Genomic DNA, 25,813 nt, shown 5'->3' on the forward strand with positions numbered 1-25,813 from the left:
AGGGTTGCTCTATTATTGAGCTCTATCCCAGAATTTTTATTTTTTATTTAGACACAGGGTCTCCCTAAATTGCCCAGCCTGGCCTTGAACTTGTGATTGTCCTGCCTCAGCTTCCTGAGTAGCTGGGATTATAGGCATGTGCCACTACTTAAGAGAGTGGCATTGTTCTCTTTAATGTTTGTGTTAATAGAAGATAGCTGACTTCTCACCTCTACATTTGACCTGTTGCAATATGTGGTTTGGTTGAAGTACATGGAAGAGGGTCTGCCCTCACAGGGATATCAGCTGGAGAAGTACTCCAATAGTCTTCACATAATTATGGAAGTTTTCCTTTGCTATTCTACATAAACTTAATGAAAGAGCAGTTGCAATCTACAACCTTTAAACATGTCAATGAATATTTTGTACTCTGTAACATTAAAATTTATTACACTTTTAAGGAATTTTTTTTTTAACCCATGTATGACTTTTTACCTTGTGCATGAGTCATTTGGGAAATATTGATCTACTGATGAGTTATGAAAGTCTTCCAAGTATTGACATATTTGATTACAGACTATTTAGAAAGTCATATTTGTGAAACTCACTACCATTCAGATCAGAAAAATCTTTGTGTATTGGAAAACTGTCAAGCTGCTTCTGCTAGATATGTTTTCCAGAACTATGGTTTTTTTTTTTTTTTTTACTTGAAAGTTCAAATTTTATCAGTGTCTACAAATGTTGTTAGTTGTTTTCTGGGAGAGACAGTTTTACTCGCTCATTTTCAAGACAATATCTGCCAAATACCCATGTCTGATAACCAGTTGCTCTTTTAAGTAAAAATGGTGTTTCACAAAGAGAGTGCAAATGCCGCTCAAACACACAAGTACACTTCCTTGAAACAACTATCATGCTTCAGTGTGCAATAGTTGTGTATTTCTGTTTCACCATGTAGAATATTCTGGAGAGTACACTCAAGGAGTAATATTTATTTAAATGAACTATTGAAAAAGTAATTTATATAAAATTTATTTAATTTTTACTATGTACTGAAGAATAGCCTTAGGTGAAGCTATTTTTTTTTTCCCTGCAAATATACGGAAGAGCACAGTTATGAAGAGTTACAGGATGGGGATGGAGATGTGGCTCAGTGGTAGAGCACTTGCCTAGCACACGCAATACCTGACTTCAATCCCCAGCACCACACACACAAAAAGCACAGCTATTACTGGTTTTCACTTTGGTGCCACTCCCGTGATTTGTGCTGCATGCCAGTAGTTTTGCCCATGGTTTTACATCTCAGTACACATGTCAATATAATGAAAAATGACATATAACCTCTTAGCATTGTTATGAAATTAGTCGTGACTTTGCAGAGCTTCTAAAAGGGTTTTGGGAATACTGGAGTTCTTAAGCCTTGTATTGACTGAACTGCTAATGAATGGTTTAGATATTATGGCTGAATACAGAGTAGGGCCTCAGTAAGGAACATCAGTTCCATTATGATGATGTATTATAAATTTTATAATGTGAGAATGTGTCTGCACATGCATGTGAACCTATAGTGTGACACATTATCATCAGAGATCTAGGAGAAAGACCCTCTCTTCAAACTTGTAGGTTTTAACAATTTTAATCTTTAACAAAGGGAAGATCCTTTGTTTCCATAGCCCTTGAACTGGCAGCTGCTTCCTACAGTTAGAACTCCTGCAGAAACTTCGGTGCTCTCTTTGAGATATTTTAGTTAACCAATATCTGGTATGGAAATAAACCAAACTACCCAAATGAAAGCAGGTGGATGCTATTTACTCAAAGTCTGCTATTTCAAGGGAATCATCCACCATCATTTGCATATGGTAGAGACTTTAAGACAGGTGGGTTGTGGGAAAACTGTTAGTGGAAAAAGAGGAAGGCCCCAGGTGTTCCCTGATTGTAGGTTGTTAGCATAAAGCTGGGTGATCAATTGCCTGGTTTGCCTTGATCTAAGGACTTTCAGTTGACTGCCCTACCAAATTGCACTTTCCTAATAACCATCTTTCTTTTTACTACCTGTTTTCATTAGTTTTTTGGATTGCCATGACCAAAAGATCTGACAAGAACAATTAGAAGAGGAAAGTTTATTTTGGGACTCTTGGTTTCAGAGGTCTCAGTCCATAGGTGGTTGGCTCCATTTCTTGGGCCTGAGATGAGACAGAACATCATGGTGGAAGAGTGTGGTGGAGAAAAGTGACTCAGGACATTACATGAGGAAGTAGAAAGCAACAGACTCCATGCACCAGAGATAAAATTTATATTCCAAAGACACACCCCCAGTGACCCACCTCCTCCAGCCACATCCTACTTGCCTACAGTCAACATTCATTTAATCCCTGTCAGGGGATTAACACACTGATTGGATTAAGACTCTCATAACCCAATCATTTTATCTCTCTTGCATTGTCTCATACACGAGCATTTGGGGGATACCTCATATCTAAACCATAACACTACCCAAACAATACAAAATGCTACAATCAGTGAAGGTAGCATCATGTTTCTGACTCTCCATGGGCGGGGAAATAAAACATTAATCTTGGTGGGGTGGGGGAGCACGACTAGTTTCATAGCTCAACTTCTACTGAGAGAAACCCTTTTTCCTTAGGTAAACAATGATCTGAGTTTTGAGAAGGCAAATTATCCCCTTAATCCAATGTCACCAAAGGTGTTATTTAAACAGCCTATGCCTCTTACATGCTTAAAATGAGCTAATTTATCAAAAAGGGAGAAAAAGCTTTTAGAAACACAATCCTATTTTTAGAAATAGGGAATATTGTTGTTTATTCCTTCGCATCCTTATATAATACTGCCAGAGGATGATTACAAACGTTCATAGGTGATATTTAAATTAGGCAAAAGTGTGTATTTGTTCCAAAACAATTGAACAAAGAAGGAAACTGAGATAAACACAAAGCATTTCATCATCTGAAGACATTTCCTCTGGCTTTCTAACACAGGGCAATTTAATTCTAAAAGATTGCCTGTATTGATTCAAGTGCTGCCCCTAGATACTTAGCAGATGAATGAAACCAATGAAAAGGGCACTTACTGTTCTCATTTCCCAATATGAAAGAACAAGTATTAATAAAGGAAGTGAGTTAATTTTAGAAAATGATACTTCCCCCCAAAGATTGCATTTGTTGAAGATGGTTTATGAAACAGGGTTGTAGGTTATTAGCATAAGGCAATACATGGTTTAGAAGAGAATGAGGTCAGAGAGAGCAGCTTCCGGGGAGAATGCCTCCAGATGCTGCTTTGGGCAGAGATGGCAGTCCCCTCTGCTTAGAGGAGGACTGGGCCTTAAACTAGCCTCTAATTTTGTGGGAGAACTGTGAAAATGTGTCCATCCCTGCTTTTTGCTCTTAGCTCTTCTTAGTTCTAGTCTCTTGGTCTCTTCAGCTTTGCTAGATGGTGGTCTACCAACCGACCATCAAAATGGTGCCTGCTTGTGGGCCTCCCTTGATCAAGAGAAGTTATGCTCTCTTCTGGGAGTTTCTGACATTCATTCACTAAAATTAGAAAAAAAGTACCTGCAAATCATAGGCCACATGTTTAAAGTTGTGTCCAATATCAATGACAGGTAGCATATCAACAAATACATCACCTCTCAGTGTGGTAAGTGGTTAGCCAATGAGATGATTAGGAAGAAGGGCAGTTGTTTGGACTCTCAGGCTCTTTGGACACTATGATAGGGTTACAAACATAGGTGCTTTTAGTCTTCACAGAAGTCCTCTGATAATATCCATGACTGAGGGCTGAAGAATAACTTGGACAAGATTGTTCAGATTGCTGTGAATTGGCTTAATCCTTTTGGTCTGTCTTAACTACTAGCTTCTTTCTAGTAGGTCAGGGTAGCTACTGTCAAAGAAAGAAACCTGAACCAGACACTTACACAGGCAAAGCAGACTTTATTCAAGGCTATTACATTAGGGGAGACACCAGAATTATGTTTGAGCTCAATTCTGCTGGAACAAAGAGCAGGAATAGGGCTGTCTTAGGACATCTGAGTTTGCTAATTGGTTATACCCAAAGGAAAAGATATTCTTTCTCCTGTCTCCACGACGGCAGGTAGTTATACAACTTGGAGTAAGGTACCAGGCGGGCAGGCTCCTCCCCTCCCACAGAAACTGGGAGATAGGTGTGCTATCTTTCTCCATGGTTACTTTCCAAAACCGATGACTCCCAGGTCTTTGAGAAAGACATGCCTAGGTTGTAAAACAGGAAAACGGTTTTTAAATATGTCTAGATCTTGAAAGGGCAGAGAAAGAATTTATAATTATAAGTTTCCTCAAGTAAATGCTCTTAGGAAAAGGAGGCTAGGAGCCCAGAGGCAGCAAGAAGCCTGCCTAAGTTTAGCTAAACTGAGGAAAGCATCAAGGGTATCTTGGTCAGGTCTCCCTGAACATGGAACACAGGAAGAGCAAGTTGGGAAAACCAGTCCATGTGGCTGTTTCAGCACATTTCTGTTACTGAAGGAGGAGCTGGACCATCTGCTGAGACTTGGCAGTAGAAGATATGTGCTGTGAGCAATCAGGCATTTTGGGGGGGGGGAATTCCTATGGAAATAAAAAGGAAAACAAAGATTAATGGTTGGAGCAGAACAGTTTTTGAGTCTAGGGAGCAGTCAGTCAAGACAATTGTTAGACAATGGTCTGGAGGCTTCTTTAGATTCCAGAATGAAGACTGAGGAACTGCTCAGTTTGCAGTTTGAATGGCTTTGGTGATGGTACAGATGTCAGAGAGAGAAATAGAAAGTTCAGTAAAATTTTCCACAGTTGTTTTTTAAAACAGAACATGGAAGAAAAACTGTCTTTCCTAGTTTTCTCAAGAACACTTTTTAAGCATTGGTTCCAGAAGTTGAACTCAGTTCTTTACAACTATCTGGTCACATCTAATTTTATGCCTGTTATACTCAAATGTGAGATTCCAGGAAAAACCTTAGTTATGTTGTCAATGTTTTTAATTATGGTCTGTTATAAGAAGGACAGATTCCTACTGAACCTGTGCAAATAATTATATTGCCATGAGAGTAAAAATATTTTAGAGTGTCTAAGTTCTGGAGGGATGAAACAGATAAAAGATAAAGGTTTCATTTATGTTTAAAAAAGTATAACCTACACAATTTTAATGAATTATAGATAAATTAAGAGTTCCTTGTATCCAGAATATAGAATATGACAGCATCAATAATATTCCAAATAAAATTCCTAATCATCTTTCATTATTTCATTCAGTCTTAAGAAATTAATTCTTTTGTTAAATACTGGGTTAGCAATCTCATGAACCCGTCGGTTTCTCCATCAGTATTCTGGAAGTCTGGAAATCTTGACTTAATCCACTAGTGTGGTCTTATAGTTATTTGAGCAATAGTATCAGAAGCCTGTGTCCCAGAGAACCTAGCACAGTACTTTCCATTGTTCTCTGTAGGATCGTTGTTCTTAAGGAGAAAGCACTCTGGCCTATTGCTGATTGCAAGCACTTTCGGGGAAAATTTAGGGTAAAACAAAAATATACCTCTACGAATGACAAAATCACTGTGGTTTAATATCTAATGAGAGCTCATTACAAAAATAATGGGTTGAGCTGTTTCTGTGGTATACAATACTAGAAAAACCAACCAAACCCTGAATGAAGACTGATAACATTATATGTTAGTTTGATTTTAACCATAGCAGCGCTGTGACATGATGGACAGTGAGGGTATTGACAGATTTTCAGGAACTTATGTAATTTCTGAATTATTTATGTCAACTTTTTACCCATACAAACATAACCTGGGACAACATAAGAAATCTCTTCTTTAATAGCACTTCCCATGCATTTCAACACGTCAGAAAAACCTAATTATTTTTGGATCTGTGTGCTTTCTTGGTAAAAGATCTGTTGTGACTCCTCAAGGGGCCCTCTGGGAAATTGTAAAATCAGCTTTCGGTGTAAAAGATATCACTTAGTATTAGATTTTTTGAAAATCGAATATCAAATATTGCCAAGAGGTTTTAATACTTGGTTAAATGAGAGCTCAAGTTATTGAGAGACAATAATTGGTTGCATATTGGAATAATAAAATATTAAGAGTTCAAAAGTGACTATAGGACATAACATAATTGTGAAAAAAATCCTAGCTCTTCTGAAAGTGAGAAGATTCATTAAAAAGCAAGAGCATGATAATGTCATCAAAAAGAATAGGAAATTATTCTGATAATAGCCTTTATTTCCTAGGTAGATTATTTAAAGGTAAAGAAAACTGTTTCTAAACTCTTATTGAGAATTGATTAATAATCCAATAAAAATCTGTCATTTTAACAGAAGGAAACAAACTCTGGTTTTGCATCAGTGTTAACACTGATACTAAAGGTCATTAAAAAAAAATCCACCAAACTTTAGCTAACTTTGACCTCTAGAAATAAAATTACTTAGTCTGCAAATCTTTACAACTTTCCATGTCCATTCAAGTCTACATTTTCTTCTCCCTCCCTCTCTTTCTTTCTTTCTTTTTCTTTCTTTCTAAACAATTAATCATCTTATTTTTTGTTTTTGTTTTTAAAATAACATTTGTTTTTTAAAAGTTAATGTGTTCATTACAGGAAGAATAAAAACACAAACACAAAGTCATTCAGTCACAAGCAGCTTAGTTGGACGTGTCCCTCCAGGTCATGTATATACATATACAATGTTCCATTTTGTGTGACTGAGATTGTGGTGTGTATCATGCTTTTCCACACATCATGAATATTCACCAATTCAAAATCCCAAAGCTACATGAGTATTTTTGATAACCAAGAATACACTATACCAACTCAATCTGTTATCCTTTCTTGGGGCCAAAAATTTCACTGAATTTTAGAATAAAATGATTTCTTTTTCCTTAACAAAACCATATCCTCCATTTCCTGTGTACTTTGCTTACAAAGTTGTTTTTATTTGCCTTGTTGCATTTAGTGGCTTCACTTACACATATCACTTATCACTTTTAACTAGTAACTTTTATTTTACAGAAAAAGGAAACGGATAATTATAAACTTTCTTTTGGTAGCATTTTGAAGCAGACTAGCAAAGCTAATAAATATGTCATTTAAGATTTTTTAGATAGAGTGGTCCTCTGTTATCTACAGGGAGTATGCTCCAAGTCCTCCAGTGGTTTCCTGAAAATACACACAGCACAGAAGCTACACATTCTATTATTTCTCTATGTGCCCTGCAGTGTTGCCACATGGTACCAGAGTCTTTATGTTCTGCTCTGTTTTATGCTCTGATACCTCCTTTGCATCATTGCTCCTAAGCTTTGGAGCCATTATTAAAATAAAAATAAGGGTTACTTGAACACAAACACCATGATACTGTGGCAGCCGATCTGAGATTCGAGATTGCTACCCAGTGGAGGCTAGCATATAAAGCAGCGGGAATATGCTGGGCAGAGGACGATTTACGTCTTAGGTGGGATGGAGTGGGACAGAGGAGATTTTACGATGTTACACAGAAGACACATAATTTTAAACTTCTGAATTATCTCTGAAATTTTCCACTTGATATTTTTGAATCATGGTTGAATGTAGTTAACAGAAACTGTGGAAAGAGACCCTGCAGAAAAGGAGGGAATTATTGTATTTGTTTTACTATAGTACAATTTTTCAACATGGCAAAAAAATAAAAACCAACCTCACAAAACACATTTATCAACAGATTCAAAGGTATGTAGACTTTCTGTGCCATATAAAAATTTTAAAAGTATAAAGTTAAATTTATGCTAGTAATTAGCGTTTCAGTACTTACTCTCATTTAGAAGTCACATAGATATTTAATGAATATATATAACTTAATTTAGGTTGTAAGTTACCAAAATGATTTTGGAAACCATTTTTAAGCAGATATTATATGAAGCATAATTATTGTCAAAAAAATCACATAAAATGCCTTATATTTAATTGGCTCACCTGCAGCTTCCTCATGCCACCAATTCTCCATTTGGGGCACACCTGAAACCTTTGTTTTTCCATTATAGAGCTTTCCCTGTCATTTTTCTGTCTTTGAGTGTCAGACGAGTGCAAATGATAGTGACTGGTTCCCTTGATATAGTAACCTCTGAATAAATAGTCTTGCTTGTTCTCATTTGAGTGGTCTTTATTGACATCTACATATTCATGAGAAACTATTTCTAATATCTACAATTATTATTTCTAATAACTATTTCTAATATTACCTAATATCTACCTTTCTAATAAATAAACTACTAATATCATCAATGAAAAATCTATTTCTAGCATTCACAGGTCAGCTGGTCGTTTGTAACATAGCAGAGGGTAAAGATACATAAGGTCTTTGATGAAGATTTGTCTGGAATGTGACTTTTCTGATTAATTGGTAACTGGTCATGCTTAGATTGTGAATTGATGAGGGAAACTGATTTCCTTAATCGTCTTATTTCCCTACCTCCCTTAACCAATTGATCAAAAAGTCCTGCTGGATCTATCTCTAAAACATATCTTGGTTCCTTCTACTTATTTTTATTTCTAGCTGCTACTATCTAGGCCATATCACCATTGCTCTTGTCTAGACTAAGCAATCACCTCCTTACTGGAGGTCCCTCTTTATGCTGTTCATACATACAGTCCATCTTCCCAAAGAAGCCAGAAGAATCTCTGAAGAAATATACATCAATTCATGTCAGCTCTTTATTTAAAAACCTCAATTTGCTATAGTCAGGGTGTCCAGTTGGAGTCCAGGTCCTTGGTATCCTGAACAAAGAATTGAGCAAGACATGCAAAAGTAACAGGCTAAACAAAGATTATTGAGGGTGAAGGTGAAAGTAGCACTCCATAAGGTAGGGCAGAGTGGGTCAAGTGTGCAAGAGAGGTCCAAGGCCCTGATGTCTCGGAATTTTTGTCTTATATGATGAGCTATGAGGTGTTCATTTCCCTGTATGAACCAGGTTGAAGACCTTACCCCATTTGTTCCTGTTGGTTACCTTACGATACCTGATTAGAATACTCTCCAATTCCACACCCTCCCCACATTGCTTACTTTAGAATACCCAATTAGAATACTGCCTACTTTACTCCATTGGTTACTTTAGAACACCAGACCTGTGGCAGGAGTTGTCATAGCCAATAAGTCCTCATGATGGGAGTTGTCATGATAACAGGACATTGTAAACAGGGACATGATAACTCGTCTCCCTGTCTTGTCCTCCAATGGCATTTTTCTGTGCCTCGCTTCCACAATTGGCATCCCTGAACTCATACCTAACAAAATGTCTTCCCTGTCCACCTAGAGTAATCTTATTTTGGATTCTAACCCCCACTTGGAGAAGTCTCTCTCTGATCTCTCTCTGATCATGTCTTATTTAACTATTCCCTTCACATACTAATCTGAAGTCCCACTGTCCATTCTACTTCTTACACACGCCAAGATTTTTCAACCAGGAACACTTATACTTGATCATGAGGCAAGATTCCTCTGGGCTATCATCAACTTCTGTCTTTTTTGTCATACCTGTGTCGATTTCATCAATGAATCCTACCAACTCTACTTTCAAACTATGCCCAGCCTCTGACCACCCTTATACCATCATCCAACCACCTGGTCCAAGCCAGCATCATCTTTTAATTTGATTATTGTCACAGATTCCTATAGGGTCTTCAGTTCTACCATCTTTACTCAACAAAATAGCCTATCATCCTGTTAAACAAATTTCCAGTGAGATCATTTTTTGCTCTAAATCTTCCCATCATGTTATGCTCTGCTTAAAACCTTTTCATTTCAGCATAATTCAATTGCTTGTATGCCCCTATGATCCAGCTCCCCTTCCAATGCCAATATTGCCTCCTCCCACTCTCCTTGTCCCCCATGTTCACTCCAGCTAGTGGGCCAGTTGTCATTCCTGGAATGTACTAATGGCCCCTTCTCTTTCAGGGCATTTGTATCCTCGGTACCATCTGCCTGGAATGTTCTTCCCCACATAGCCACATGATTTGCTCCCTCAACTTTTTCAAATCCTTATTACTCAGAAGATAAATGAGAACTACTGTGACCACTTTACCAGAAATAACAACCCCTTGTTCTCCAATGTGACTTCAGTTCCTTTCTGTTTTACTTTGTTCCTTTAGAGTTTTACTATTTAACATATTATACATTTACTTGTTTATTACTAATTTATGGTTTATCTCCTTCCAGTAAGATGTATGTTACATGAAGGCAGGAACTTTTCTTGTTTTGTTCTTATTTTATGTCCTGTTCCTATAACATCACCCAGCACTTAGCAGTCTTTCAGGATTTATTTGTTCAGTGAATTAATATGCTCCTGGACCATTCAAATATATAAACTGTTTTCTTGATTAAACAAATCTGAATTGCATTCCATCTTTGACAATAAGTTTTCTCAATTTTGGCATCATTAACATTTGGGGCCATATAATTCTTCCTTTCTTTCCTTGTGCACTGTAGGATGTTTGGTAGTATCTGTTTCCTCTGTCCACTAGGTGCCAGGAACAAGCCTCTAGCTTTGACAATCAAAAAACATCTCCTGATACTGCCAAATATCCTCTAGGGGACAAAATAGGCTCAGCTGAGACTCAACTCAAATATGATCTCTTAACAAGGTTTGCATTTCTCTAAGTCTGAGTTAGGAGCTCTGTATCTGTGCTTATAGTAATTTGTGTTTGTAACTCTCTCAGTGTGTGTGTGTACTTGTTTCACGTATCAATATAATAATCATCTCCTTATTTGTTTTACCAACTAGGTGGTGACATCCTTGAATGCAGGAATGCTGACTTTTCTCTGTATTCTGTGGGTTTTGTACTATTCTAGCACGTAAAAGGGAGCAATCATTGTTTTTTGAGTGATGGAATGAATGAATGGCACTAACTCTTGTCTAGGTAAAGCTACCGAAAGTAGAGATATTATAAGCCTCCCCGTTCTGGTAGACAAGAAATCAATTAGGGATTTGACAATTTTATGATATACAAACAGAAATGGAGAGTAGAAAATTCTGAGAAGGGCAGTGAAGATTAGAGATGAGTTCCCACTATAGAGAAGTACCTCATATCAAAGAGAATCATTCAAAACTCAGCGTAAGCGTAGGTGCTGTGGTTGGTTTGAATAATTTAGGCAATTCCCTATGCAATGCACCAGGGTGGGTAATTTTCTGCTCTATTTTCCCAGAACATGAAATGAAGCTATCACTGACATTATTCCTTCTTTCTGAAATGTTCCTGAAAAGGCAAATCTGAGATAAGTGATACAAAAACAAGTTTGTGACTCATTCGCTTTAGGTGTTGCCGAGCAATTTCAGTGAGAGTAACAGCGATTTGGTTCTATCATTTGAACTATTTTACTGAAAGTAGGATGTGCAATTTTGTGTTTTGTTTTTAGTTTCTCTCTTTTGACATTCTTTCCTGTTTTGCTAAAATAATAAAGCTTGTCTGCCTAATTTTGTATTGGTTTTCAAATTGATTAAACATTGTGATAATAACATCAGGAACTGAAATTAAATTGAACTGATACTATTTTTATTTTTAACTTTTTAGTTAACACATGGTACTTATTTATATTTATGTATACAGAGGAATGTTTTTATAAGTGTCCGTTGTGAAATGATCTATTGAGAACAGATAATGGTTTATCCATCATCTCAAACATTTGTCCTTTCTTTGTGATAAAAACATTCAAACTCTCTTCTAGCTACTTTGAAATGTACAATACAGTGTTGTTAACTATAACAATGCGTCTTTGTAATAGTACAGCACCACTTATCCCCCATCTAGTTGTGAATTTGTTCCCACTAATCAGTCTTTCCCCCTCTGTTCTCTTCCCTCACTTGTTCTCTTCAAGTATACACTATTCCATATTCTACTTCTATGAGATCAGCTTTTTGAAGATTCCGTATGAGAGCTATCATGCAATATCTGTCTGTCTGTGCCTGACTTACTTCATTTAACATTATGTCCTCCAGCTTAAACTCATTTTAAAATCACATAGAAATTTTCTAATACCTTCATCTAGAGGGACTTAATATTTTTAGCAATAAAAGGGTGTTTAAAATAAATTTCTCATGATAAACATTTTTGAGGGTAGAAAATGCAAACCTTACTTTAACCCTTGACTCAAAAACTCCGCATGCATCCATGGGAAAACCCAGGTGAAGAGAGGCAAAACCTCCCTGGAAAAGACCAAGAACAGTTTTTTTTTTTTCCTCATCCAAATTGAGGAGCTCAATCTCATATCCTTTCCACTGCTGGAAATGTCATATAACTAATATCATTTTATCTTTAGAAAATTCTGTGGAATAGAAAGACAGATATCTTTGTCCCTATTTGATGGTAAAAGAAGATGGTGTTTAGAGTGATTGACTTCAGTGAACCCATACCTTTGGTGGAGATGCATCCATCCAGCAGAAATTAGCCATCCAGGTCTGCATCTGGGGTGAAGACCAAGTTTTCCTGTGGTTTAAGTATGAGTGGTGTGACCTTCTCTCTAGAATCCTTCATATACGTGTTGATGTTTACAATTAGATTTTGAGAGAGAAAGAGGAATTATGAAATGGGTTCACATGAAGTTGATCCACCTGGAACATGAATAAGCCATCTTTTAGTGCCTCTTCCAACCTTTCTTATTCGAATCATACCCTGGAATGAGAAGGGATCAGATCACTTATTTCTTTACATGGTAGGTGGACCCTACTTTTGGAAATTGGAGTGGCCTAAGTTGAACATAACACTGAGTTGCTTCCTTCAGAAGGAATCAATAGCTGTAGACCAAGCATGGTGATTTTATTTCTGGTGCCCCCTTTACTCTTCTATATATTTCTGTAGAGGAACTAACCCTAGATGGCTTTCAAATTAAAATAACTATGTATAGTCAGAGTTCTGGGAAACCTAAATTTACTTGAAAGAAGATCTAAAAGTAGTGTGGATCTCCACTGCCTACTTTTATAAAGAGAAGAAAATTTGTTGAGCCAGTTGCATTCTGCAGAATATTTTAGAAAAAGAATGAGCACAGAGGAACTCTAGCACTCTCTCTAGTCATCCACAAGTCCAGGTTCGAACCCTTGTATTTCCAGGTTCTGCCAAAAACCCAGCCAAGGGAAGTGGTATTGAGGGATCTGCACTCTACCCTCTCCTTTAGTTTACAAAATTCTATCCCCTAAACATGTGAAGTATGTGGAAAACTTTGGTTATACTCCTTAGTAGATAGTTGTACCTTGTTTTATTGTTTTCCTCTACTTCGCCCAATGCCAACCACAGTAACAGCAACAATAAAATCCCAAAACAGTCATATGGAATTTGTGACTACCTTTGCTATAAAAAGGCAAGTTATACTATTTCCATCTTTTAGTTGTGCTATCTTTAGTATCTTGAACAGTTCTGCACAGAGAACAATTGTTCAATAATAATTTTTTTTGAATGCAAGAATTGGGTTAACAGAGGAGGACCTCTGTGTTCTGCTTCCTAGAATTTCAGATGTTGTGCTATGCAGGGATATTAGGGTGAGCAAAATAGGCAAAGCCTGTGCTTTTGCAAAGCTCCATGTCTAGTGTAGGATGCACACAGCAATGATCACGCACATACGTGATTATAAACTGTGTTCATTACTGTGAAGGGAATTCATCTCTTCCAGAAAACTTTCCTATATTTTTTGATAGGAAAGGTTTTGTTGTCCTGAGGAAACGATTTGATCTCCCTTATTTAATAATCGTAACTGTTCGACTTCTTTTCATACTGTTTTCTAAAAAACTCAGAACTAATTTGGTCAAATTTCAGATATTGTGTTGACTTTATGATCACATTTGTGTTCTCATTTTTATTGATCTTAATATCTTAGCCATTACTTCATTCAACAAATACATCTAGAATACCTACTATATACCAGAAGGGATACTAGTCATACAGTATCAAACACAACAATCTTGGTCTATACAGGCAGAGGGGTTACAAGGCAGAGGGAGTAAATTAGTAATTACACAAACAAATATAATAACCACATGTGAAAATCTTGTGGAGAAAAATTATTAGAGAGAGAGAGAGAGAATATATTTACGAATCAATGAATAATGGGAAGTTATCATTTCTTCAAGAAATGACATTTTGAATGGAGACCTGACAGATGAATTGTGTAGATGATAAGAGAAGGGAAAGGGGCAAAGAAGAGGGTTACTTGAGAACTGTGATATAGAGGGCAGAGTGAGCTATTTCAGACAAAGGAAACAGAGAACCTCTTGATGCAGAAAGTTCAACCTTCTAATAACTAAAAGAAGACCAAGTTGGTTGATGCTTACTGAGCTAAGAGGAGAGGAGCACTAGATGGCACAGAAGGTCAGGCAAAGCATGGGAGACTATTTTAAGGAATTCGATTTTTATTCTAAGATCATTAAAAAGCTATTGAAAGTTTTCATGGGAGAGATGAAATAATTTGAGTTGCATTTTCTTACATTTACTTTCTCAGCTACCCATGAAATGGATTACAAAGAAACAAGTAAGGAATTTTAAAAGATAGATTAAAAATGTTGTTGATATGAGTCATTCTTGTTTTAAGGTTTTTATTAATGTGAATAACATGGTGGGGTTTTTCAGTTTATAATTTTTACTGCTGTAAGAAACATTCTTTCTTGTCCTATTTAAATTGTTTTAAATAGGCCATTTAAACAGGTCATTGAATGTTGTCAGAGTTTTTTTTTTTTTTTTCTGAGAAAAACCTTTGAAGGTAGATGAGTGAATGGAGAAAAGAGAAAAAAAGAAATAAGAAGTAGTGTGAAAGAAAACGATGCTGAACACACAACAATATGGTTTGACAACTTTTTTGATGACAGACCATCCATACCTAAGCTCAATCGGAGATGTAATCTGCAATTTTGTTTACCTGGGGACACAAAAGCCTCATTAGTAGTCAGACATCAATACATGTTTGTAGAACTAATTAACTAATTAATTAAGACATTCTTATCTTTCTCAAAAGTTCTTACATCCCTAACAGGAAGCTATATTGAAGAAATTTTTCATCTTTACTTTTTCCCTGACTTCTCTTCATCAGACCAAAGATGGTGATGAGGTTCATGGATCCATCGATCTGTGTGTGTGTAGGGGGAGGAAGGGCAATATAGAACAAAAAGCAAAGGTCATTCCTTCTTCCCATTATGGAGTTGATTTTGTTTCTGTTGGTTAAATTTTTTGTTTGTTTTAGTACTGGGGATTGAACTCAGGGGTGCTCCACCACAAAACTACATTTTCAATCTTCTTTATATTTTATTTTGAGATAAGATCTCACTAAGTTGCTTGATTTTTCTTGAACCTGTGATCCTCCTGCCTCAGCCTCCTGCATAGCTGGGATTTCAGGCATGTGCCACTGTGCCTGGCTCATTGGTGCAGTTCATTTTTGGTTCAATTTTATGTACTATCCTAGGCTGGAAAGAAGTCAGCTCTGAAGCTTGAAATGCTTAAATTCCATGATGGTTTCCCCAAGATGAATGACAGAGTATGCCTGCAGTTCATGTTTGCAGGCAAAGGCAAAAGAGAATGTAGCCTGCATTTCAGTCATGCTGTCTCTTAGGTGGCTCATTTACTTCGATAATAGTTATATCTGGCTTATTACTCTCTCATGCATGTTTGTCCAGCAACGAAATTGCTCCTCTCTCATTGGGGTTATGCAATGAGAGAGCTGGACTAGAAGTGCTTCAGGCTATCTTTCGGCACTCTATCACAGCCAGACCATCCAGCAAAAACCATCAAAAATGCACTCCATCTACTTGACACACGGTACCCACAGCTAAATTAAGATGCTAATGACTGTGCCGATGACCCCAGCATGAAGATGCTGGAGCGTTACTGAAAAGGAAATGTTTTTCCATGGCCAAATTTATTTAGAATATTTCAGGCAACTGGACATTTTATTCCTGTGAAGTGTCCTGCTCTGCAGAATGTGAACATAGAAAGATATTTTTTTTTAATTACTGAAAGCTGTAATAGTTGTGGTGGGTCAGATACAGAAATGGGATCGTTCGAAATGCCATCTCAATACCTTTCCTTCAGCCACATGGGAAGATGCTGCTTTGACCACCTGACCTCATCAGAACACCTTCTGGACGGGGAGCTTCTTACATCTGTTGAGAACCTTGGCTTTCTTATTAGCCCTTCAACCCTGCTTCTTCAGTTATGCCTCATCTGTTTCCACAAAGATGAAACTTACTACAAAGTATTTTCCTTCAATGGAACAATAAATTATTTTATAAGAAGAGTCTTTTGGGTAAACTTATTATGAAATTAACCTTCTACTCTTTTCACTCCCTCTCCATGTCTGCTCATCCATTGACTTTTCTTCTATCAATGACATCTACGTCCACCATCAAGTCAGAAGCTTGGGCGCCATTCGTCATTCCTGATACTTCTATTTTCACTAGCTCTCACATCTGCCCATCAAGTCCTATCAATCATAATTTAAAAACATCTCTTAGAGCTGAGATTTTCTTCATCTCCACTGCTACCATTCTATTTCAATACTCCTTCCAATGGGATTATTATACCACCCCCCTGAAGGGGTAAAATCTAAGAGTAGTAATGGAGAGTTTATTAAAACAATATAAATATTAACTAAGCCAAAGAATAACTGTAAACATAGCCAAACTTGGAACCAAGAGAGGTAAATCATCATGAGGCAACAATGAAGAAAGTGAGCAACATCACAGTTGTGATCAGGGGCTGCTGCTAAGGGATATTAAAAATACATTGAACTCTTCATAGCTTAGGTCTGTGTTTTAGATATAAAGAAAGGATAAATGTTTAACCATAGATCTCAAATGCAGGAAAAGAATGCTAGGCATCTTACCTAAAGCCATCAAGGACTGTCCCATGACTGTAAAGAACACCAGAAAAGTACCATGCAGCCCCTGAAAATCAGCAAGAAAGTTTACCTTCCTTTTGATTATCCATAAGGGAAAATATCTATGAAAAAATGAAAATTTCAGAATTTTGCAGGAAGGATGCATGGTAATGGTGTAAAGAAATTAAGAGCCAGTGAAACACCTTGGGACTTGCACTGCTGAGTTGGTAGCTACTATGAAGGGCATTTACATAGCCTACAGCATATTTGACTTCCCCCTAAGCAATATAGAATGATGGGATAATGACAAGATTACAACACAGTTGATCAAATCACACAGAATGTTAGACTGTGAGAAAGTCACAGATCCTGTAGTTGGAAGAAAGAATTTAGATGCTTCGTACTGGAAATAAGAAAATAACCTGAAAGAAAGTTTACAGTTCATTTAAGCTGTTCTGAAAAATAAAATAGAGAAGTCTTTAGGTAGGAATGAAAATGTATAAAAAGAATTAGAAAAATTGTAAAGGACCCAAATAAATCTACTTATATAAAAAATTCTCAATATAAAGATTGAACAGACCAAACACAGCTGAACAGAGGATTTGTGAACTGTAGTAAATCTGAGGAAGTCATTTAGAATTTACCACCAAGAGATCAAGAAATGGGAAGCATTAGACTATTATTTAAGAGACCTGGATGCCAAAATAGGAGCCACATATGTCCAGTAAGCAAAATTTTAATCACAGTCAAGAATTTTCTCAAGTTGAAAGAAAACAAGAATTCTTAAGTTGAAGAAGAAGTACATTGATTCTTATGCAGGAAAAAATAAAAGAAAATCTCACACGAAAAAACTTACAGAACAAAGGTAAAATGTCATGATTTCAAAGACAAAATTATTATAAAGTCTATTAGAAAATAATAAGATTTTTATAAGGATAAATTTGGGAACGTACTTCTAATCAGTAATAATAGATGTACAAATATAATGAGATTACAACCTCAAAATATAGAGGGAAAAATGTTAAATGATAATTCAGACTTTAAATTAAATATTCATAATTTTAGTCTATATTAATCTGAATAGACTAGCTTATTCTGTAGATTAAAATATGTCTTTCTTATTATTGCTAATTTTTTTGTATGTAATTGTTCAAGTTAACTCTTCTCCATGCAGTGACTCAGACTTCATTCAAACTGTTCCAATCTCTTGGCCTCATTATGAAGACTCCACATTTTCTATAATAAGAGGAGAAAGGGCATGCAGTACTTACCTCTGGTTTGCTCCTGTTTTGGCCAGAACTGACGTATGTCACTTTTCACAGAAATGAGGATTTAAAAACATGCAAATGAAATGAATTAGAATTTTGAAAGACTACTCTCAAAAGGGAAAGTGGACTTTTGAAGGAAATTTGGAAGACCATTAGGAGAAAGTGCAATAAATCTAAGCAAAAAATGATAGCAGAAAGTTGGCTATAGAGGAAGACATAATGTGGCTTAGCTTGAGAAAGCAGAACATGTTTTGCTTTATATTTAGGAAGTAAAAGTGAGGGACAACAGGAATGATAAAGTGGGAGGAGATGGAGAAATACTTTGAGGATTTTTCTTTATTTTGAGCTGGGTCACTTCTAAGTGCAACTGATGACTGTTCATGGGACTTGCTGGATAACAAGCTGAATTATTTTCATCTTAGAATCATCCCTTGAAGGGTAAAAAGGGGACAAAATTATGATTAGCTTATGTCTCCTTTTGTGTGCTGAGTTCTTTGAACATCTGGAGTGCACAAGGTTGGGGATGGGTGCTGAGCTGAGTCCTGGGATCATAATCAAGAAAGTTCTCAGTTAGGAGACAAGAGGTGCACGGATGGAAGAAGAGGAACTGTCAGATGATACCTGCATAAAGATGGTCAGAATCTAAGAATAGCTAGAACAAGAGATAGGCAAGACCAAGAAGGTCTAAGGTGGAACATGAAGGCTCTTATACAGAATAATTTGGTATGAATTTATGAAGTATGAAGAGCAGTGGTGTGGTGATGAGGGAAAGGAAGGAAGACTTGAGCTTGGGTAGAGACAGATAGGATTACATGCAGCATTTGTGATATCAGAGGATGTGTAATGAGGAAGGAAAGAATGACAAAGATTTAAATAATTAAATAGGCAGATGAAGACATCAGAGAACAATGAGTAGTGTCATGCTGAAAATTTCAAGACACAGAGAAAAGTCTTGAGTGAAATCCTGGAAACAGAAGTTGGGTGCATGTTTTATTTGAGGAACAGTGTATCTGGAACCAAGAATCTTGACTTGGGAGGTGAGACAATAGGAAAGCATGAAACTGGCAATATATAGAGAGGGACTATGTAGGATTTCCCCAGCTATGGGGAGGGGGTTAGATTTCATAGCAATAGGAATCCATCAAGTGTGACCCTTTAATGACTTCAAAAGATCACCCAGCTCATAGGAAGCAAAACAGATTGGAGAAACACACTATTTGAGCAAGAATTATGGTATGGGACTGCTAAAATAGCTTAAGTGAGAAATGAATAAATCTGGAAAAAAAGGAGGTAAGAATGTTAACACTTCTGGCTTGAACCAGATACAGGCTTGATGAAGATAAAATGTATTTGGTTGGAGTGCCTGATGGGCCTGCAACAGACCAAATAATGCTATTTACCAGAGTGGAAGTACTTATGGACTTTATAGGGAGAAATTCTGAGTTTTAAGACCATGAACTTAGTCTGGCACCAATCAGAAAATTTGTGCAATTATCTTCAGCATTACTCAGAGTTTTGCACTTAGTCTCTGCCAGGTTCTACATGGTCAAACTTGCAGTACGGGTGAGGGGCAATGGGGGATTAGAAAAGAAAGACTCACACATGCAGATTAAGATCAGGTGGAGCACTGCTCTCTGATGGAGAAGCATATCTAAAGAGTTGCACCAACAATTTCTATTTACATATATCTCATTATCAGGTTAAAGACTATGCAAGCATTATTCTTTATACTTAGGAAAGTTACAGAACTAGAAACACCTATGCAACTTTTTCACAGTTACAATGTACAATGTTAGAAACTTTGTGTAGCACTGAAGGAGGACCACTGTTTAAAGTCACTGATAAGCGGGCAGGCTCAGGAGTAACAGAGCAAGTGAAACATTGTGGTTGTCTTAGCATGAGAATTCCTCTATTCCCAGGAGCTATGTGCCTGAGATCAAGGTCCAAGCTGATAAGACTCTTGCATAGAACCCCCTTGGGCAGGGCATTGCCATAGCAGCTAGGCATCCTGTGTTCTTGCACAGAAACATTCCCAGGCAGCAGGTGCACCACAGCCATGAGGTCATCAGAGATCCCCAGTCTCAGTTACTGCTCTCCCATTATCTGTCACTGCTTTCCACAATTTCCAAAGAAAATCAACAACTAGATGACCCATACTATGATTTATCAGCCAGTGTGGTATAATAATCTACCTTCTTGGGAAAAGACTTGAATATACTGGTAAGAGAGTGTCATTCGTAATGAGCAAAGGATTCTAAGCTGAATTAAGGCAGAAGTGAACCTGAAGAAAAGAAAATAAGACATCACAGGCCTGGGAATTCCTGTGGAGAGGAGGTAGAATAGTTTTTCTCCTCCTTCTGGGTCTGACAGAATCAGGCAACTGAAACTGTGCTTCCGGTGATTCCATTGATGAACTTGGTTCCTATGAATTCATCTGCACAGCCTTAAATGTTGGTGCACTATGTCCCACCTTCCATTCAGAGGACTCTTGGGAGATTATGCTTCCCTTTCTGGGGATGTTGCTATGGCTTACTGGCTATTACCCTCAGATTGTTGGGAACCCAAAATATTTCCAGTTGCTTGAACCGTGGAGACAAAGACAAGACATATGATGAAGTGAGAAATGAGTGTAACTTTAGCAGGTGTTATTATCAATAGGGTCATCTCAAATATTTAGACAAAGCATGATTATGTGGTTATCAACACTTTTATGTATGTGTTACTCTGCTATGTATGAACACTACTGTATACAGGATTAAATCTCAAATACTGGAGTATTAACCATGGAAAACAGTATCTTCACATAGGAACCACATACAGTGTGGTTTGATTTACTCCATTAAGGGCTGGATGGCAATATTCTCCCCTAAATTTTAAGGTAGAGGCTTAATCTATCTGTCACTTCTTAGGAACAGAAATTATTTAAGAATATTTTCTAGGCAAAAGTCTCCTGAAATATAGTCATGGGAATTTATCTCCTAATACAACCGCTCTACCACCCCTAATACAAAACCCTTCCAGGACTGACTTTCTGTCATAGTTCTTTGCAGCCACATGCCAAGGTGATTAAAACTTCCACAACAGGGCCTGTTTGGAGACAGAGAGGAGGGATGGAACAGTGAAGAGGTGTTACTGTTTGGACCTAAGAACGTCCCCTGAAAGCTCATGTGTGGGCAATGCAGCAATGTTCATAAAGTGAAAAGGTTGGATTATGAGAGCAACCTCATCAGTGGATTAAACCATTTGGTGAATTAATAATTTGAATGAACTACTAGGTGGTAAATGTAGGCAGGTAGGGCATGGCTGGAGGAAGGAGGTCATTGGGAGCCCAGCCTTGGGAATTATATCTTGTCTCTGGCTCCTCTCTCTCTCTCTCTCTCTCTCTCTCTCTCTCTCTCTCTCTCTCTCTCTCTCTCTCTCTCTCTCTCTCTCTCCTTCCTGACTGCAATGAGCTAAGAAACATTCCTCTGTCATTCCCTTTTGTCATAATGTTCTGCCTCAACTAAGGCCCAGAGCAATGGAACTGGCTGAGCATGAAATGAACCTCTGGAACTATGAACACAAAATAAATGTTTTCTCCTCTAAGTTGTTCTTATCCAGTATTTTGAATCCGAGTTTTTTTTTCTTTTTTCTTTTTTCTTTTTGTAGCAATGGGGATTGAACCCAGGGGCACTTTGCCATCTTAAGTCATTTATTTTTTTTAATTAAAAAATCTGTTACTATGAAGGCTGCAGCAATTCATCCTCAGTATAAAGGGGAAATTAATTTGCTACTGCAAAATGGGAACAGGGGGTGTGACTAGACTCCAGAAGATTCTTTTAGATGCCTCTCGGTACTCATATCCTATGGAAAAAGACATACTCGGTACTCATATCCTATGGAAAACTATAGACATTATTATAGACAGGACCACTAATACAGAAACCCTTCAGGAAGATATGAGTAACTACACAAATCCCAGAACTACAACCAACTGAATCACTCACTGGGAACAAATAGACTAAGGAAAGTTAAAGAAAGATAAAAGTACATATTATGGTTAAATCATCAATTGTAGAAATAATAATTGTAGTAGTTATATTCATTTTCTTTTTTTGGTTTGATTTATAGATTACTGAATTATTTTTTCTTTATCCTGTCTTCAGTTTCATATTATATAATATAAAATATTATGATGATCACCCATATGTTTTAGTATTTATGTACAGATCTCAAAAGTGTAACCAACTCAGCTAAAGAGGAATTGACATCATCCAGAGATAAGAAAAATGACTTATGGAACTTGAATCTTCTGTGATGAGAGTTTTTGATCTTTTGTTGTTAAAAGATGTATGCATTGTAATAAAGAAATCCACGTGAAAAAAAATGTTTTGAGACAAAGTGTTGCTAAAGTTGCTCAGGCTGGCATCAAACTTGGAATCTTCCAGCCTTGGGCTCCAAAGTCACTGGGATTACAGACGTGTCGCCACATCCTTCTTGTCAGATATTTTGGTCACAGTGATGAAGAGTTAACACAGCTATATAGTAATTAGGGTCCAAGAAGTAGCCATGTTTCTTTCTTTGTTGTTTAGAACCAATATGCAAAAGGAAAATCAAAAGTGGTATTGTTTTATTCACAGAGTAACATTAATGACAGAGGATGGGAAATAGAAAGTATACCCTGGTTATTCTCAATACTATAAGATCATTGCATATCTGTCTAACTTATCTTTAAGTCATACTTTTTCCAACTAATTTAAAGCAGCTACTAATGAGTAAAAATGAACATAAAACTTCCTGTTGCTTATAGTACACAACATACCTTTGATGTTGTCGCCTTGCTTTCAATCAGTTGGTTTCAAGAGCAAGTTCCTCCTTTTCTTTAAAGATCCAATTGGGTGGGGAATGTCAATCCTGTTATGAAACCATGAATCTGTATTTTCATATTATGACATCATAACTTGCCACTATCTATAAAAAATTCACTTTTTTCTAATTCTTGATGCAGATCTCTGAAAGGAATACAATTAATGAGAATATTGGATTCACAGATCTCTGAGTCAGAAGGTCTGTGGGTGCCAGCATTGTGATTATGGCTTCATCACTTGATAATCACAGAGATGATTTTTAAGGGTTCCCACATGAGCATATTACACATTACAATTTTTCCTATATTCTTGAATCAGGCCAGAAGCTTGTTAATTGCTTCAAGTACTCCAAGCTTGTTTGGCTAGAAAATCACCCTGAAACCCTATTAGCTCACTCCAATCTCAGCATGGCCATTTATATAGACCTGAGTATCAGTTCCAGAAAATTATTTTTTCAGGACATCACTCAATATTTCATCAATTCCCAGCACACTTGGTGCCTTGAAAATATCCTGCATAATCTTTCTTCCCCCTGAAGCATATATAAACAAATCTAATTCCTTGTTAGATGCTAATTGCCACTGCTATATAACTGTGCCTCTGAAACTTCCTAATAACATTATCCATATGTCAAGGTCTTCCCCTAACTGCCTGGTTATCCTAATGAGAGGATTATTTTCCTTTTCCTTCTGCTGACTGTCTATCTATCTTATAAACTAAATGTCTACTATAAAAATATTGTCAGAATAACTCAAGGTTAGCAGTGATGGTATACCTGTTTCAGGTCCAGTGCTCATAATTATAACAGGATGCCCTAGAAAATCATCCAAGGCATAGTTCATGTGAGGCTGGAAAATATCCTCATCTTTGACTAATTAATTAATTTTACATGGAAAACAAATAAACCTAAATGACATTGATCAACAGTCTTACATATATAAGCATGTTTGGAAAATCTTTGATGTGTGTGGGAATGTTATGATGCAAAATTTCAAGGAAGAGCCTTAGAATTGATAAGAGAGAATTTAGCCTGAGGGAAGGAGATTGGTATGCTAAACTCAACCCAAATCCTCAATATTAGTGGAAAATAATAGTTCTGTATGTAAGGTAGGAGGTCTTATTTTAACCCAAGTCAGTATAATGACAACTGCAGTCTGATGCTACCCCAACTTCAGAACTTTCCCTCAGTTGCCAGAATATTGACTGCCAATGATTCAGCTGGGTCTATTTCTTTAGATCACTTCTGATACTAAATATCTTGGGTTGAACTCTTGTCTGGAAATTACCCTTGGCAGAGGGGAACAGTCTTGTTAATATTATACACTAATATCTATCTGTGTGATCAGCTGAGTCTTCTGGTATACTTCATTGAAGTTTAGTTTTTCCTTTTGCTTAATCCCTGTTCCCTTGCTTCCTTGTGAGTGACAAGGGTTCAGGAGATCACATTCCCCAATAGATTTCATGCACTCAAATCTCAGGACCTGACATAGGTGAACCAATGATACTAATATGGAGTTGTTCTGGTGATATTTTTATAGTAGACATTTATATATTTATTTGGGTAACTTTTACATTTGGGAAAGGAAATCGCTCAGGTATTTCAAGGACTATTGGGCAAAGGGTCCCAGCTAATACTGATATCAGTTGACCCAAAGGGTTATCATCATTCCCTGCTTATAATTAGGACCAGATGGGTCTGGTAGTAAGTGAAGGAGATCTGGCCAAGTTTGTCAGAGTGTGTCCACTAGGGACCATGAACTTGTGGTCATTTCTGCATGTCTGAATATAATATGGAATAAATGTACTTAATATTTGGCAGAAAACTTGTTTTAAGTTTTTTGTTGTGTGGGGTAAGAAGTATCATGGTGTTTAAGGTTAAGTCAAAACAATTTACTCTGCCCAGTCTTAGACAGTGATGTGCTGGTAAATGTTTGAATCCTTGGGGACAAAAAGCCCTTATTTGTTGTATTTGCAAATTTCCAAAATGTAGTTGCCATCCCGGCCAATTTTAAACTACTGACTTGATGGCATGGAATGAAGAATTGGGAAAAGATACACATACTTGCTTCTTGCAAGTTAGTACAAGGTGGCTCCAGTACCTTAAGAGTCTCTAGTATTAAACATTTGTCTTAGAGACTGTTTCTAGGAAACCCAATCCAAAATATCCAATCATGTATCATGATGCATACAATCTGGTATGTGTGGTATATAGAGAAATCCAAATCATCTCATGGTCCAAGTGACAACATTGCAGCACCTAGTCTTATGGTGCTCCATTTAAGTCATGAACATTCACTTCCATACCCACTTTTAGTGAGGCTAGAAGCAGCAATCCTGAATGAAGCAGCTGTGGAGTTGCTGCTATGGGTTGTATGAAAGAACATGCCATGAATGGCAGATATCATATCAAAATAATGGGTGACACATCTGGAACAAGAATGGATGGTGACTGAACTGGAAATGAGGCATCAGAGCTGCCCTACTATAGATATTCAAACATAGTGTGACATTATGTTCAATGGCATGAGAGAGTGGTTGAAAAAATTCACTGCTGAGGTCTAGAGACTGCATACTGACAGTAGGTTTTGTGCTATACCTATTATGCCTGAAAACATTGAAGGTAGGTAGACTTGTCTCTCCTTTATAGTTGTGAAAATTTAAGATGTAGAAACCAGAGAAGTTAAATGACATGATTAAGGACATATAGATTCTCCAAGTAAACAAAACTGTTCCTTCCTCTTCCTCTGACCAAATTTCAAAAAAAGCAAATAATTAGAATTAGACATATAACTGCCACTAAGAGTCCAAGATGGCAATGTATTGCAAGATTATCTCTTGATAATTATCTCTTCTATGTTCCTCTTCTAAATGTTTATGACT

This window comes from Sciurus carolinensis, chromosome 14 (assembly GCF_902686445.1).
Source record: "Sciurus carolinensis chromosome 14, mSciCar1.2, whole genome shotgun sequence".
Classification (NCBI taxonomy): Eukaryota; Metazoa; Chordata; class Mammalia; order Rodentia; family Sciuridae; genus Sciurus; species Sciurus carolinensis.